Here is a 16,452-nt window from a genome sequence, read left to right as displayed (position 1 = left end):
GAAAGTCGTACATCAATTTGTGCTAAACGACAACAACTCCGCCAAAAATGGGAAATAAATTGGCTCCCTCGGTCAGAGATTAGTACTGAAGGGAAACCGTGCAACCGGACAATGTTTTCAAGAAATTCTCGGGCTAGAATGGAAGCTGTAGGTAAACCCTTCAGTGGGATAAAATGAGCCATTTTTGAAAAAAGGTCCACGATCACTAGAATTGTGTTGTATCCGGAGCAAGGGGGTAAATCCGTGACAAAATCCATCGAGAGCGTGTGCCAAGGGCCTGGTGGAATGTCTATTGGACGTAGTAATCCTGCTGGTTTTTCCTTCTGACTCTTGTTTTGTGCGCAGATACCACAAGAAGCCACAAACTCTTTAACATCTTTCCTCCAAGATGGCCACCAAAAATGCTATTTAATTTTCTCTGAGGTTTTGGCAACTCCAGGATGTCCTTCCATTAGAGAATCATGATAGCAGATGATGACCTGTTTTTGTAAGTCAGCGCAGGGTAAGAATAGTCTTCCTTGGAAGTACAATAGGTTCTGATCTATTGTAAAATCCTTTCCTTTCAATTGCCAATTCGATGAATCTTCGGGAGTTATGAGTTGATTGACCCTTGCTTTAATCTCTTCGAGGGATAGTGTGTTGATTGCTCCTAGTATCTTTTGTTCAGGAATTATTGGCACCGGCTCTGGATTAGCTGTAAGTTCGTCTACCCCTATCCGGGAAAGGGCGTCTGCTTTTCCGTTCCTAACGCCTGGTCGATATGTGATTACAAAATCGAATTCTGCGAAGAATAAAGCCCAGCGTAGTTGCCTCGAAGATTGAGCTTTAGCTGACTTCAGGTACTGGAGGTTACGGTGATCCGTGATTACAGTTACTGTGTGCCGGGCTCCCAAAAGATAATGCCGCCAGGCCTTAAAGGCGGACTTAATTGCCAAGAGTTCTTTGTCCGTAATTGTGTAGTTGATCTCAGGAGCCGAAAATTTGCGAGACCAAAAGGCTACAGGGTGTAACTGGTGCGTTTCGGGGTCTCTTTGTGATAGCACCGCCCCCATTGCAAGACTGGAAGCGTCTGTCTCGACGATGTAGGGAAGTTCTGGACGGGGATGCCTTAAGACTGGAGCAGAGATAAATTTGGCTTTTAATTCTTGGAAGGCTTGTTCGGCTTCTGGAGTCCACTCGAATTTTTTATTCTTTTTCAGAAGAGCCGTGATAGGTTGGACTACCCGAGAGAATTCAGGAATGAACCTTCGGTAAAAATTAGCAAAGCCCAGCATGCTCTGTACACCTTTCACGGAAGTTGGGGAAGGCCATTTGGTGATAGCATCCACTTTTCTTGAGTCCATGTGAACTCCGTTGGGTGATAAGATGAACCCTAAAAATTCCACTTCCTTTGCGTGAAAGGTGCACTTCTCCAGTTTAGCAAACAAGCAGTGTTGGCGAAGTCTCTGTAAAACCGCTGTGACGTGTCTACGATGATCAGTTTCTGAGGCTGAGTATACCAGGATGTCGTCAATATAAACGACTACGCACATATCAATAAGTTCTCTGAGGACATCATTCATGAAAAACTGGAAAGCGGCCGGTGCGTTACATAGTCCGAAGGGCATTACTTGATACTCAAATAATCCATATTTAGTGCGAAAGGCCGTCTTCCATTCGTCGCCCTCCTTAATGCGTACCAAATGGTAAGCTCCTCTGAGGTCTAACTTTGTGTATATGCAGGCGCCTTTTACCTGGTCCAATAATTCAGGAATCAAGGGCAACGGGTATCGGTTTTTGACTGTAATCTGGTTCAGGGCGCGATAATCGATACAAGTTCTTAGGTCACCTTCCTTTTTCGGGACGAAGAACAAAGCTGAGGAAGCCGGGGATTTCGAGGGGCGGATGAATCCGTTAGCCAAGTACTGGTTCAAGTATTGCCTGAGATGGAGGTTTTCTGGTTCAGTGAGGGCATATATTCTGCTGCACGGAGGGGTGGACCCAGGTATTAGGTCTATCTGGCAGTCGTATGACCGATGCGGAGGCAGGGTGTTGGCTTGATGTTTCTGAAAGACGTCGCTGAACTCTTGGTATTCCAGAGGTAATCGGGGGTCCTCGGAAGTGATGGCTGCTAGCTTGATTTCGGGCTGAGGATAACAGGTTGAAGCGCATTCTGGAAACTGAATTACCTTGGCTCGCCAGTCTATCTGAGGATTGTGCTTTTCTAACCAAGGCATTCCCAGAATCACCTGAAACTGCGGGGCCTTGATTACATCAAACACGATCTTCTCCCGATGTCCGTCTTGACATAACAACGTTACCTCCACGGTGGTATGAGAAACTGGTCCGGAAGCTATTTCAGAACCATCCACTGTAGTGATTACGTCCTTTACCATCTTGGGACGTAGGGGAAGATCCATCCTGGTAGCCGAGTCTTGGTCCACATAATTACCGATTGCTCCGCTATCAATGTATACTTTGATAGCATGCATGCGATCTAGTCTATTGGGACGTATGAGGACCATAGGCATTACCAAATGCGAGGTCAAGGAACTGCTTTTAACGCTCGGCAAGCGGACCTCTACGCTTGTCGGGCGAGGTCGTTTCCCGATTCCAGTTTCTCAGCATTTTTATCAGAAGCTCCTACGGTCTTCTTGACCGGTTTCACTGAGCAATCACGAAGGAAATGTCCAGAATTCCCACAGTATAGGCACAGCTGTAATTGCCTTCTTCTTTCCCGTTCTTTCTGAGTTAATGGTCCTTTTACTACTCCTATTTGCATTGGTTCCACGGAGTCATTCCCTTTAGCGGAGCTCTGAGGTCTTGAAAGTACCCGGGTTTCAAATCTGGATCGATCGGTCTTCCTGTTCTGTAGCCGATGATCTAATTGGACTACTAGGTCGATATAATCTGAACAGTCTTCCGGCGGATTAACCACCTGTGCTAAAACGTCTTTAAGTTCCCCACGTAGACCTCTGTAGAAGAGCGTGATTCTCTTATCTTCAGGCCACCTGGTCTCAACCACCAGTCTATTAAAGGACGCTATGTAAGCCAGGAGATCCTGATTACCTTGTCTGAGTGACAGGAGTTCATTGTCCAAGGCCTGCCCCTGTGAATGTCTTACGAACAACTTTTCCATACTAGTCTGAAAGTCTTGAAAGTTATAGAGGAGCGGGTCATCCTGTGTCACAAGAGGAATGGACCAATCTGCAGCACTACCGCTAAGATAGGAAAGTACAAACGCTACCTTGGCTTGGTCCGTTGGGAATGCGGCGGGTCTACACAGAAAGTGCAAGCGGCATTGATTGATGAATACTGCATATCGCTTTGGATCTCCGGAAAAACGTTCGGGCGGGGCCAAAGGCACATTCCCTGGCAGATTAATTTGCACCGGATTACTTGAGGTTGTAGGAGTGCCACCCCCTCCATAGGGAGGCAGTGGCGTCTGTCCCGCTTGAGCCTGTAGCAACTGTCTGGCCAGATCATCCGTCCGTTCCTTGGCAATGATCAACTCCCTTCGTAAAGCGTTTGTTTCTTGGCGAGATGCGTGTACTTCTGCCCTTAGTTCCCCAAGCAATTGAGCCAGTTGTGCTGTGTCCGAGGTTTCCATTGCGCCTGGGTGGGAAAATTGCGGTAGGCTTCGCGTTCTGTAACGCTCACCTGAATCCCTCGGAGGCGCAGGTCTGGGCTGGGGGTTCTCGGAGTCTTCTAGGGTCACGCGCAGGCCTCGAATGCCACCCTGGAAAGGCCCTTTCCTCACTGAGATCTTGATCTGAAGGGTGAGGTGTCTGCAATTATGAGAGCAAGGGGTTAATATGGATATATAAGCCTGACTGGGCAAGCTACCTCCCCTTCCTGGTACTCCCCAAGTAGTTCGTAGGCTAAATGTGCTCACCTTATATAGGTGAAAGCGGAGCTCTCCATCCTGCGTCTGTGCAGGGGCGCCGAAGCCAGTTACTTCACTGGTTAATTGTCCAGCCTCTTGGTTGCAGAGGATGAAGATTTGGAGCTAGACCGTTGTTAGCAGCACGAACGGCGGTTGCTTGAATATGGAGGTCCGGAGAGCGATGGAATGGCGAAGGTATTGCAGACAAGTAAGTAGAAAATGTCAATTCGAAGTTAAAAGCACTTCTTAATGTCTCTTTTCCTTTTTTAGGTCGCAGAAGCAGCTGGGTAGAAAAATGGATGTCGAGGAATGCGCCGAGGAGTGAGAATGATGAGAGCTGCCCAAAACACGTGCGTATAGATGGAGTTTTGTATTTCTTAATGATGTCCTTTTGTTTTGCAGATGCGAGTAGCAGCATCGGCGGAGGCGAGAAGAATGCAGCGCAGGTAAGGAAAGTTTGCACGGAGGTTTACTAACCAATGTCTTTGCTTCCACAGGGTCCCGGAAAATGGAAAGCTGCAGCCCGTGGCTTGAGATGCACAGATGGACTGGGTAAGTGCTGCGCTGGTTTCTATCTCGTGCTAACCTGGTGTTCTTTTCCCTTTTCAGATGCTGCTGAAGACGAAGATGGTATTTCAGAAGGTACGATTGCAGATTTCTCTTCCCCAGATGCAGAAGTTGAAGATTCTCTGGAGCTGACATGGTGAGCGTCCTGCTGCTATTGCAGAATAACGCGAAGCACGTTGCTCTGATCGGGCGTGGTTTAAATAGCTTACTGGAGTGCTTAGGTGTCTCCTTCCACAGCAGCCTCGCCCAGGTAAGAAGTCCCAGCTTCCAGAACAGTTCCAGTATCCAGTCCCAGGGAGTGGTGCTGGCCACACCCAGAAGGTAAAGTAGTTCCAGCCATAGATGGATGAGGATTTCATCCTGCAGGTGAGTGAGCAGCATGGTCTGCAGCAGGTAGGTCCACCCAAGCACCATTCCTTATATCATGAGCCCGGCACGTCCTGTGCCGGGACTGGGTCCCCTTATGAGCCTGGCGCCACTGGCGCCAGGACAAGGTCCATAAGGCCCCTATGGGAGCCGATGGGTGCCTGGAAATGAAGTTGTGACACAGCTTCCGAGGGAGTTGGGCTAAACCTGACTCCTTGGAGGCTGCGGTCATGACAGATGCCAGGTCTTGCAAGTTACAGTGATCAGTGAAAACTGTGGTCGGGTGGTTTGCTCCCAAGAGGTGATGTCTCCAAATTTGGAAGGCCTCTTTGATGGCTAACAACTCCTTTTCCGTGATGGTGTAATGTCTCTCTGCAGTAGTGAATTTGCATGAGTAAAATGCCACAGGGTGCAAGCGACCGGTTGTCTGACAGGTCTGTGACAAAACCGCACCCAGAGCATAAGAGGAGATGTCTGCCTCCACAACAAATGGGAGGTTGGGATTGGGGTGTTGTAGCACCGGCGCAGAAGTAAAGGCAGATGCAGTTTTTTGAAGGCTTCTTGTTGCACCTCGGTCCATAGGAAAGGAACCCAAGGGCTGGTGAGAGAAGTGAAGGGGGCTGTGATGGAGGAAAACCCTGCTATAAAGCATCTGTAGAAGTTGGCAAGGGACTGATAAGAGGTATGGGGTAATGGTTTTTTACAGTAATGGCATTCAGACGCCTATAATCGATACAAGGACGTAAATCCCCCTCCCGCTTCGGGACAAAAAAGATAGGACTGGCGGCTGGTGACGTGGATTGCCGGATATGGCCCAGGCGTAAGGCATTCTGTATATATTCCTTGAGAGCCAGGTCTTCTGAGGGAGACAAGGAATACATCCTCCCCGAAGGTATGCTAACATTAGGTAAGAGGTCAATGGGACAATCATAAAGCCTGTGTGGAGGAAGGGATTCTGCACAACCCTTATCAAACACTTCCTGGAAGTCCTGATATTCCGGAGGAATGCCTGAAGCTATGGAACCCACTATGTGCCGGGGTGGAACAAGCTCCATGGGGAGGGTGTCATTCGGTGTGAGTTGAGCGTCGGACCCTAATAACTGCGACGGAGAGTCAGGTACAGCAGACTGGGCAAGGCAAGAGGATTGACAATACGTGGACTCGAAGTACAAGCGACCGGAGGCCCAGTCCACGACAGGATTGTGAACCCGTAAACATGGAATACCAAGGATGAGTCCGAATTGGGTGTTGTGATCAAATCAAAGGATATAGTCTCTTTGTGTGTGTCCTGAATTAACAGTGTCAAAGGGGCCGTCTGTTGTTTTATGGGACCAGAAATTAACAATGTTCCATCAACTGCCTGAACTGGTTCGGGTCGGCTCTTGTTCTGTAAGGGCAGGTTCAAGAAGGCTGTGAGGGAGATGTATATGTAATTACCTGTGGCACCGGAATCAATGACTGGGTGTACGATGTGACTAATATCAGAAGAAAAGAGCAATGTGGCCTGAATTGAAATGGATTTCATTCCTCCTTAGGTGGGTGAGGTCAACACAAAAAGGCAACTTACACTGGTTCAAGTGTGATGTCTGTGCAGCCTTTGTCAATGGTGTCATGCATTCCTTTGCCTGCACATGCACCCTGTATCGTTGTGGCGGTTGTTCAGTGGTGTGTCCCTGGTGGCTGTGTGCCTTGTCTGGTGTTTCACAAAGATGAGAAAGGGCCCCATCTCAGTGTTGTGGATTTGGTGCACACAATTCCTTTTTTAAGTTACTTTGAATTAATCTAACCAGTTCTGCTGTGTTCCTTGCACTCTGCTATGCACAGTGAGGGTTAATGTCTGCTTTGTGTGGTGGGGTCGTGCATGGGACATGCTGGGTTGGATAGCTTGCTATTGGGTGCTGTAGTGTGGTTGTGGTACATGTGGTCATGTGTGTTGTAATTGCTGCAGTATGTATACGTCAGCTTGTGTGCCCAGGTGTGTCCAACATGTGCATGCACCCTTTGCTCTCCCCTGTTGTTGGTGTGGGTGCTTGTCGGGTGCTGCTAGTGCATTCACTTGCCATGCATTGCTTTGTGTTAGTGTTAACCACCCCCAATTTATTGTCAGGGACTTCACTGTGCATATGTGAAGCCGATTGGACTCACCCAATATCCAAGTCCGTTGTCCTCTGTGCCTCTCCATGTATCCCAGCAGTGTGCTGTAGTGTAGGACCATGGAACCAGCTTGACCAGTGGGGGCACAGCCGTGCAGATGTTAATAATGCTCCCAATGTCCTCCTAGATTGAGGCCAGCAGTTTGGTGATGGTCTCCCTGTTCATGCGGTACAGGGTGACCAACTGGGTGTCAGTGAGGGCCCAGGGTAATGGCTTACCCCTGGGGATGGGTGCTCACCTAGCTTGAAAAGTTCTCCTCCACCTATGCCACCCTGCGCTCACTGTACCCTAGCCTGGTTGTTGAACTTCTCAAGATTCAGACGCAGCACCAAGCAGCTGGCTGTTCCAGCTTGCAGCAAATAATGGCAGCATGGTGTTGAAAACAGTGTTTGGGGTAGGGGTGTGCCTTATGTAGCCCTCTGGAGTGCATTGCATGCACCTGTGGTTTAATTTCTAGCACCTGTGTTCATTTACCTCCAGCTGGAGGCTGGAAATAAATCTCAGCTGTTTTCGGCGCTAATACCGCCATACATGGATTTGATATGGCTGTAATTGCGCTTTGTGTTGTCAGGGCTATTAGCGCTAGTGGCAATAGCACCAGTTTGTTTTGTGGCTGAAAGAATTAGCTCTGACTTGTGATCCGGCGGAGTGGTATTGCGGAGTGGTATTGCCTGTACTAATTCTGCTACTGCCCAACTCGTGATGAGACCCATTATTATTTACTGTGGAAGTCTGGGTTGTGTGCCAGGCTAATCAGTAGTTTAGGAACAACCAGGTACACTATGGTTAGTGTAGCTTCTGGGCTGTAACGCAATGGTCTGGGATGTGTTCCAATAGTTCAATAGTTATTTTTGTTTTGGTTAATAGTATCCAATGTTCTGATAACAATAATTAAGTCCTGAAAGACTACAATGGACTACCAGGCTTCTGGGCTAGGCCGGATATGAGGGAGATTGTTGACTGATGTCAGGATTGAGCAGCAAAAGAGGGGCAGGTTCTCAGTAACACTGACCCCTAGCCAACATAAAAACACCAGGAAGGGGAGGCACAGTACACTCCTTACTCACAAAGGAAGCCTATTGTGTATGTATTTAGCAATATCACACCTGGGGTCTGTGTGCTTGGTTTGTCTTGGAAGGTTGCGTTCTGTGCAGAGATAAAACTACCTTTTCCAGAATGTCCAGCCGTGCCATCATCTTGGGAAACAAAGCCTATAAAAGGCCATGCCACTCTGCAATCTGTGCTCGACGTTCGCAGTTGAAGTGAGTAATGCTTACCTGTTAGCAACACGGTCCAGGTGGCGTGTTTTCTTCCTACGTCATTGCCTCCTTGTTTCTTCCTGGACGTTTTTCATTTGTTGGGCTACCATCTGGCTTCAGGATGAACCCCTGCCCTCTGCACAGTTTCCGGACCTGAAAGAAGAAAAGTAGCAGCTAAGTGTTACGGAGCAGCATGTGCATGCAAGTTGAATCCATTGTAATATCTGAAAGACCTGTTGAATGCAGGAGTGTGTTGGGCACTTGGGCAGTACTTTCTTATCTGTAAAACTATGCTGGAGACCTGTTGACTGCCAGAAGTGCATTTGATCATTGCGCTAATACTTTGTCTGTTAAAAAATGCTCGGTGTGAAGTAACAGTGTGCTTATGGAAGGGTGCCGATATAGCAAAGCTAATGAAGAGTGGCACTAACATCGCGGCAGCCCCGTTTGTATGCAACCAGAGAACTTTTCATCAATAACCTATCCAACCACGCTGTGAGCCCCTTGCAAAAACACCAGGTAAAGATCAGTGATGGGAGGGGAAAGAAACCAGGGAAAGGAGGGGAAGACAAGGGTTGGAGCCTAGGTTACACACTCATTGCTTTTAACGCTCTCTCTCCTCCATGCAGGCAGTGCAATTCACAACCAGTGATTACAGACTACATGACGGGTTGATTCCGCCACAAGAAGGTTCAGCACATAGAAACCCATTTCTTTTGGGGGACCTGGGTGGAGGGGCTGTTTCATTCCATTGCTGCTATCCAATCCCGCTTTGGAGTCTGTGTGCTATCATCACTTGTGCCTCTGCTTTCCCTGGGAAATCCATGCCAACCCCGCAGGACCTCAGGTAAGGTGTTACAACTGACGGGCATGGAGAGAAAAAGAGAATTAGGCTTTTAGACATATAAAACCTTCGGCTTTTATAGATAAAAAATCTTCAGGCTTTTGATAAACAACTGTGCTAAAGCTATAAAAAGCCTGTTTCTAGGAGGAGTCACACAGTGCTGTTTGTGAATCCTGAAGGAATGCCATTTGACTGGAGAGCAGAGCTGGAGGACGAGCATTGAGCTGGGACAACTTCCTCCATTATGGCCATAGGGGAGGGATTGTCACACCTTTATTCTGCTTAGATGTTGAAGCTTTTGGAACTGAATGTTTGGGCTCTAGAGACTCAACACTTTTCTTTTTGCAAGAACTACTATATTTGACTTAGCTGAATAGGGAAGTAATCCTACCTATGGTAATCAGCTCACTACCCATGGAACCATTTTATTCATATTTGGCTTATGTTTGCATCATGGTCAATTCCAATTGACACTAAATTTTTTAAGGCACAGTTACCTTTTTGATGCATTTTGCAAAGCGACCATGATGTTTGGATAGGCGGTTTATCCAACTAGATTTAATATTTTGGAATGTTTGGATTGTACAAACCACACGCCTTTGAAAGGATGGCAGACAGAAAACGTAGAATAAAACCAATCCAAATGACCAATACAATCACTGCACCTCTTTGCATGGAACAACAAGGTTTATTATATGCAAAAAGGGTCTCAGACAGTTCCATAGGACGAACATGATGGTGACCAGTCAAAATATCAAGAAAAAAAATGTCGAAAGACAAACAAAACGAAAACATAACGACAAAAAAAAAAAAAGTCGAATAATTTATTTTTTTATTTATTCATTTTTTTTTGGCTCTCGCATGTAAAAAAATAGGTAAAAACAAAAAATAATAATAAAAGGGGGTTTGGGGGGATCCTCCCCATTTCGAATAAAAAACGTAATAAAAAGAAATGTGACTTTTTTTTAACTTTTTTTCTCGATATTTTGACTTTCGACCTTTTTGTTTTTGATTTTTTGACTATAAACCGAACATGACACAGACACAGGTCTCATCTCAAGACGTTACACCTTATATAGAAGAAAAAGCGCAAATTAACAATACTATGCTTAATGAGTACAACATAATCCCACCACCCTCATTGGCTACCATCTATAGAACATGCTAATCGCCCACCCTGTAGTCCCATGACCGATTGGCCACATCTACGCTACCCCCATTTCCATAGACACCTGGTCCCCTACATAGTCATTGCCGAACCCAAATATGTGATTGGTGCGTCCTTATCGATAAGCTCGTAAATTTGGGTCCATCATGTGACGTTCACCCTCCTGTTCCAGGCACAATCAAAGAAACTTTGCGAGGCCAACTCTGCTTTTGATGAGACAGTAGGCTTCCTCATGAAAAAATATGCCATGGCGCATGAGAGCTGCGCGCCCCAATCTGAACAAAATGTATTGGCATCAACTCTGCGACCCCTGTCCCGAATCACAAGACTTTCTAGACACAGCTCCCTGCACTTATCTCACAACCCCAGGTGCCCATGGATGATATGACAAGGGCACCATTCTCAAGTCTGAATTTCAAGGATTTGTTTGCTTAAGTTGTGCGTCTAGGTGCAATTCATATGGGGTGTCCGTCCCAGGGTGAGGGCAGTAGTGTTCTAAATCATCGGCTGGCTGTTGGCATTACACAGCAACGTGCACTATTCTCATGAATTTGTCCTTACTGCTCCTTTACCAACTAACATTCCGTTCCCATCACATCCAGGCCCTGCAGCTGGATACAATTAGTGCTTATCTGCGTACAATGAATGCCTCTGCTGGGGGAACGGAAAGAGGGCTTTGTTTTTGGAGCTGGATTTACCGAGCAGCATATCCACACTAAGTCCAGCATTCTCATATGTTCATCGTGTGCTAGGCCTTAATATCCAAAATGGCGTTACTCCTGTCACTTTTACCACACTGACCTCGTTTCTACCATACTACCCTACTGACTCCATCTTCCACCTACTTCTGCTACTCCCGCATATCGCACATCAATAAATACTAATAATACAACAACTAAACACCGGCCTATAAAGGTGCCCTATCTAATAACCTCTGCAACTGCAACATTAGTACATGTGTTGCTCTTTCTGTGTTGCTATATGTGGGTATCTAAATGTATCAGACCGAACTAAGACAATGTATACACTGTCCATGGCACACCCTTCACTCTGCTCCCACAAGGTGGATCACTAATATATTTTTCTCAACCGGAACCTTTTTGCCTGCCTGGGATTCTGTACGTGCATTCAACACCATCCCAACACCTTCAACAAGGACCCAGGCTCAAGGCATCCAGCCTCCAGCTCTCTTCTGCCTACTATCAGTGGACTGTATTGAGTATTAGAGATAGTTTTAACCATTTTCAATATCACTCTGTGTTAGGCAGAATCATATGCAGAGCCCTTTGGGAACACCACACACAATTAAGACAAGTGACAGTACAAATTCACCTTTGGTACAAGCCTGTACTACACAGTAAAGTGGTAGCGATGGCTGAGCAGCCAGACTTATCTCAAGAGTAAAGTGAGCAGTATCAGTAGTTACACAAAGGACAGCAATTACTATGGTTCAAACAAACACTGAATCAAGGTACCTTTAAAGCAGAAGAATGCTGTAGCTGAGCAAGACGTTCCTGGCAGATCCTGCAGGCTCATGGTTCCTGAAGCGACTGTCAGACTGACATGAAGGAGGAAGACTGGAGGGTCCTGCACTGCCCAGGGAAGAACGCAGCAGCAGAGCAAAGCGACAAATAAAATGTGTGCTCCTTAAAACCCAAGCAGGGTCCGGTCCTCCTGGCTATCTGGTTCACTGTAGCTGTGCACAGCAAATTTGACCAAAAGAGGGAGGCCTGGCTTGGAGTTTGGTGAACTGGTTGGTCCCACCAGCTAAAGGGGAGAAGATTCCTTGCAGATCTTCCCTGTTGTTGAAGGTTGGAGATTCGGACCGCAGCAGGGTTTCCCCGGGAGGTTTATTCGTGGCAGTGGTCCACTTCTTTCAGCTTGTCTTCGGTTCTCACGATCCAGTGGCGACTCTGCGTTCCAAGCCCCAGAGACCTGCGTTTTATGCAGTGTTCCCCCATTCACATAGCCTGGCTGTCAATCACACAGCATGGTGGCTGTCCTGGCGGGACAGTCACCTCAACCAATCATACAGAGTGCGACATGGGTCTCCAAGGAGACCCTGTGCAGGGAGTCTCAAACGCCTCCCTCACATCCTGTCCCCCTCAGACATTCAGGTGCCTAAGGAGGGCTTCTGTGCAGAAGCCTGCCAAATGACGGTGAACAAAGGAACCAAACCTGGTTTGGCGCGCAGAGTAAAACACAGGAAAGACCTTTACAAAAAGAAATGGCGAATAAACCCAGCCGGAACCGAAATAAAATAAAAGGGGTCCAGTGGGTTTATGTTCGAGGTACTAACTTAGCCTAAAACAGTACCAAGGCTATTCAAATAGACAGCAGTAGGAAAAATAGGGTAGATACCATTGCCACCAGCCAAATCTTAAAGAAAGGGGAATGAAATAATGTTCCATGAGAGACAGACAAAAAGGTATAACTATTAACCCTTTCCAGTACTATATGTAAGATAGTTTGTACTGGGTCTGTGAATTTAAAAAGTAAATGGCAACTTTACATGTTCTGGGAGATAGTAGTCAGTCCCAGAAAATGGAGTCTGAGTTCGGAAGTCTAAAAAAGACAACCGAGTGTCACTGCAATAAAGGTGCTGTGTGACACACAGTAAAATGATGATGCCTATGGAGTAGGTGATGCTCCACAGTCCATGAACACATACAAATTTACAACACATAGCCAAAAACACATGTAAGAGTGGGAAAAAAAGGCTCACACTCTTAGCAGGTGAAAGAAATAAATCCTAGAAATCCAGCAAAGCTGCTGAGGGTCTCAGTAGGTAAGGGACATTAGCCATTCTGGAGAATTCTCCCTAACACTCGCCTTCCCCCCACCCCCAGACTAAGGGACAGGAGGATTTAATCCACTCCTGGATGAATCTCTTCACTCTAGTCGGTTATAAACATCCTAGAGAGACCATCAGCATTTTGGTGGTGACATCTTGACCTGTGCTCAATGGTGAAATCAAACTCTTGCAGGCAGATTGACCATCTTAGGAGTTGTGGGTTCTCCCCTTTCATTTGCATTAACCATCTCAATGGTTGGTGGTCTGTCTGAATCACAAAAGTAGATCCATATAAGTATGGTCTAAACTTCTTCAGAGACCACACAATGGCAAAACATTCATGCTCTATGGTTGCCCACCTTGTTTCTGGTTCCTTCCATTTCCTACTGATGAAGCAAATAGGGTACTCCCTACCTTTCTCATCCAGTTAACTAAGGACTGCACCTATACCTCTATTGGATGCATCTGTCGGCACAATGAAGGGTTGGTGATTATTAGGAGCTCTTAGGACTGGAGCTTGACAAAGGGCTTTATTCAGGTTTTCAAAGGCTTGAGTGCACTCCTCATTCCATCTAACCTTTTTAGGGAATTTTGGAGAGGAGCCTATATTCAAAGGAGAAGCTATGGTCCCATAGTTCTCAATGAAATTCCTTTAGTACCCAGTGAGCCTAGGAAGGCTCTCACTTGGGTTTGAGTAGTAGGGGTGGCTCAGTTTTGTACAGATTGTACTTTGCTAGGCAATTATTTCACCTCCTCCTACCTCATGACCAAGGTAGACCACTTTACTCTGACCAATTTGACATTTACTAGCCTTTATGGTTGATGGGCCTGCTCAAGAGCCTGCAAAACATATCCTAAGTGAGCAACATGTTATTTCCAAGTAGGGCTGAACACTGCAATGTCATCCAAGTATGCCATGCAGAAGTCCTCCATCCCATTCAGAACTTGATTGACCATCCTTTGGAATGTAGTAGGTGCATTCTTTAATCCAAAAGGCAGAACCTTAAACTGGTAGAGGCTTGCTGGGGTTGAAAATGCAGTTTTCTCCTTGGCATGGTCTGTCAGCCTGATGTCAGATCAAATGTACTGAGGTACTTGGCTGCACCAAGTTTATCCACCAGTTGTTAGGGCGAATTCTCAAAATTGGCTAATTTCCCTTACCTACTGAATCCCTCAGCAGCTTTGCTGGATTTCTAGGGTTTATTTGTTTCACCCGGTAAGAGTGTGATCCTTTTTCCCATTCTTACATGCGTTTTGCTGTGTGCATTTCTACTTCATGGGTGATCTTGGGCACTGGAGCCTCACCTACTCCATGGCACCATATTTTTCTTTTAGACTTCCCTGTGACTCCATTTTCTGGGGCTGACTACTGTCCCCCAGAAAAGATAAATTTGCCATTAACTTTATTTAGTCACTTTAGCCACAGACCCAGTACACCCCAGCTTACATGGAGTATTGGAAAGGGTTAATTCTTATCCCATTTTGTCAGTGTCTCTTGGAGCATTGTTTCGCTCCCTTTACACTAAGACTTGGCTGATGGCAGTGGTATCTACCCTATTTTTTATGCCGCGGTTATCTTAAATAACCATGGTATTGTTTTAGGCTATTATATTAGCCTCAAACATAAACCCGCTTGGCCATATATGTTTTATCACGGTTCCAGCTGGGTTTCTTCGCCATTTCTTTTTGTAAATGTATTTCTCGTGTTTTACTCTGCACGCCAAACCAAGGTTTGATCCCTTTGTTCGCCGTCTTTTCACAGGCTTCTGCACAGAAGCCCTCCTTAAGGCACCTGAAAGTCTAGGCAGGATGTGAGGGAGGGATCTTCGGACCCCTGCCTTGGGTTCCCTTGGTAACCCAAGTCGCACTCCTGTTTGATTGGCTGAGGGGACTGTCCTTGCCAGGACAGCCACCTTGCTGTGGGATTGACAGCCAGGCTGTATGAATGGGGGAAAACTGCATAAAAAGCAGGTCTCTGGGACTGGAAAGGCAGAGTCGCCACTGGAACGAAAGAACCTACGAGGAACTGATGGAAGAGGACCCCTACAAAGCACTGCTGCAGGTCCGAATCTTCAGAATCTGACGACAGAGAAGATCCTCCAGGAAATGTCTTCCCTTGAGCTGGTGGGACCAACCAGTTCGCCCACACTGCAAGCCAGAACGCCTCCTCTGGTCGAATTCGCTGTACTGAGCTATAGTGGGCCGGATAGCCAGAAAGGTTGTACCCTGCTTGTGTTTTAAGGAGCGCACCTTTTATTCGTTGCTTTTCTCTGCTGCTGGTTTCTTCCCTGGGTAGTGCAGGACCCTCCAGTCTTCCTACTTCTGATCAGTCCGACAGTCGCTTCAGGAACCGTGAGCCTGCAGGAACTACCAGGATCGTCTGCCTCTGCTACAGCTCCGTCGCCGTTTTAAGGTACTGTGCAAATCTGGTTGTTTGTTTTGTTCAGCCGCGGTGAAAGTGTTTGAAATCTTTCTCCAATCCGAGGGCTTGTCCTTCTCTTCTCTTTGAACTAACTTTTCTACCAACCAACCTCGTCCGGAATCCGTGGCACGAACTTTACCGCGAACTACACTGAACTGTATTATCTTGAGCAAAAGACTTTTGACTTATTGACTTTGGCCCTAAGCCTTTTCTCTCTGATTTTATCATTGCAGTTACTCTTGTTCAATTGCCCTGAGTACTTACTGTTGGTGTGATTCAATTTCTGTTAACTTCTGTCTTTCCCTCCCTTTTAAATTGCTGGAGTGCCATTTTGCTCCCACTTCATCTTGTGAGCTTAACTTGCCTGGAATTTAAGGGAAGTGGTGTGGTGTATTAAGAGTGTGATTTTTAGACTGCTTATAATAGTGTAATGTTATACAACTGAAGAGTGAAATAAATGTATATTCTTTTACTTGAAAACCTTGAGTCAGCATTTGCCTGAATCATAGTAATTGCTGTCCTTTGTGTAACTATTTGATACTGCTCACTTACTCTTGAGATAAGTCTGTCCGCTCCGCTACTGCTACCACTCTAACTGTGTAGTACAGGCTTGTATCAAAGCTGAAATTGTACTGTCACTTGCAGTCTTAATTGTGTGTGGTGTTTCCAAAGAGTACTGCATATAATTCTTCCTAACACCAGTTCATCTGTCCTTGGTAAAGGATGGGCATCAGTCTTAGTGACTGCATTTAGAGCTCTACAGTCCACACAGAATCTCAACTCTTTGGATCCTGCCTTTGGTACTAGAACAACTGGACTAGATCATGGACTTGTAGATGGCTCTATAACCCCAAGATCAAGCATATTGTTGACCTCTTCCTTTATTTGGGATCTTACATGTTCTGAAATTCTGTAACCTCTGCTTTTCACAGGTAAACAGTCACCAGTGAGAATAGCATGCTGGCCCCAAGGAGTCAAGCCTGGTGAAAGTGAAAACAGGGAGGCAAACTGAT

General features: G+C 46.4%; 1 protein-coding gene across 1 annotated transcript in view; it reads right to left on the bottom strand.

Annotated features, from left to right (window-relative positions):
- The window catches only part of LOC138498512 (zinc finger protein 615-like), a 1,154,252-nt gene that overhangs the window by 43,875 nt on the left and 1,093,925 nt on the right, over positions 1–16,452 (bottom strand). Inside the window, exon 4 of the mRNA XM_069622289.1 lies at positions 8,230–8,364. The gene's annotated coding sequence lies outside the window, so the exon portion shown is untranslated. The remainder of the gene's footprint in view (positions 1–8,229; positions 8,365–16,452) is intronic.

Source organism: Ambystoma mexicanum, chromosome 5q (assembly GCF_040938575.1).
Source record: "Ambystoma mexicanum isolate Mex_15411 chromosome 5q, UKY_AmexF1_1, whole genome shotgun sequence".
Taxonomy (NCBI): domain Eukaryota; kingdom Metazoa; phylum Chordata; class Amphibia; order Caudata; family Ambystomatidae; genus Ambystoma; species Ambystoma mexicanum.
This window is presented reverse-complemented; position numbering and strand designations above follow the sequence as displayed.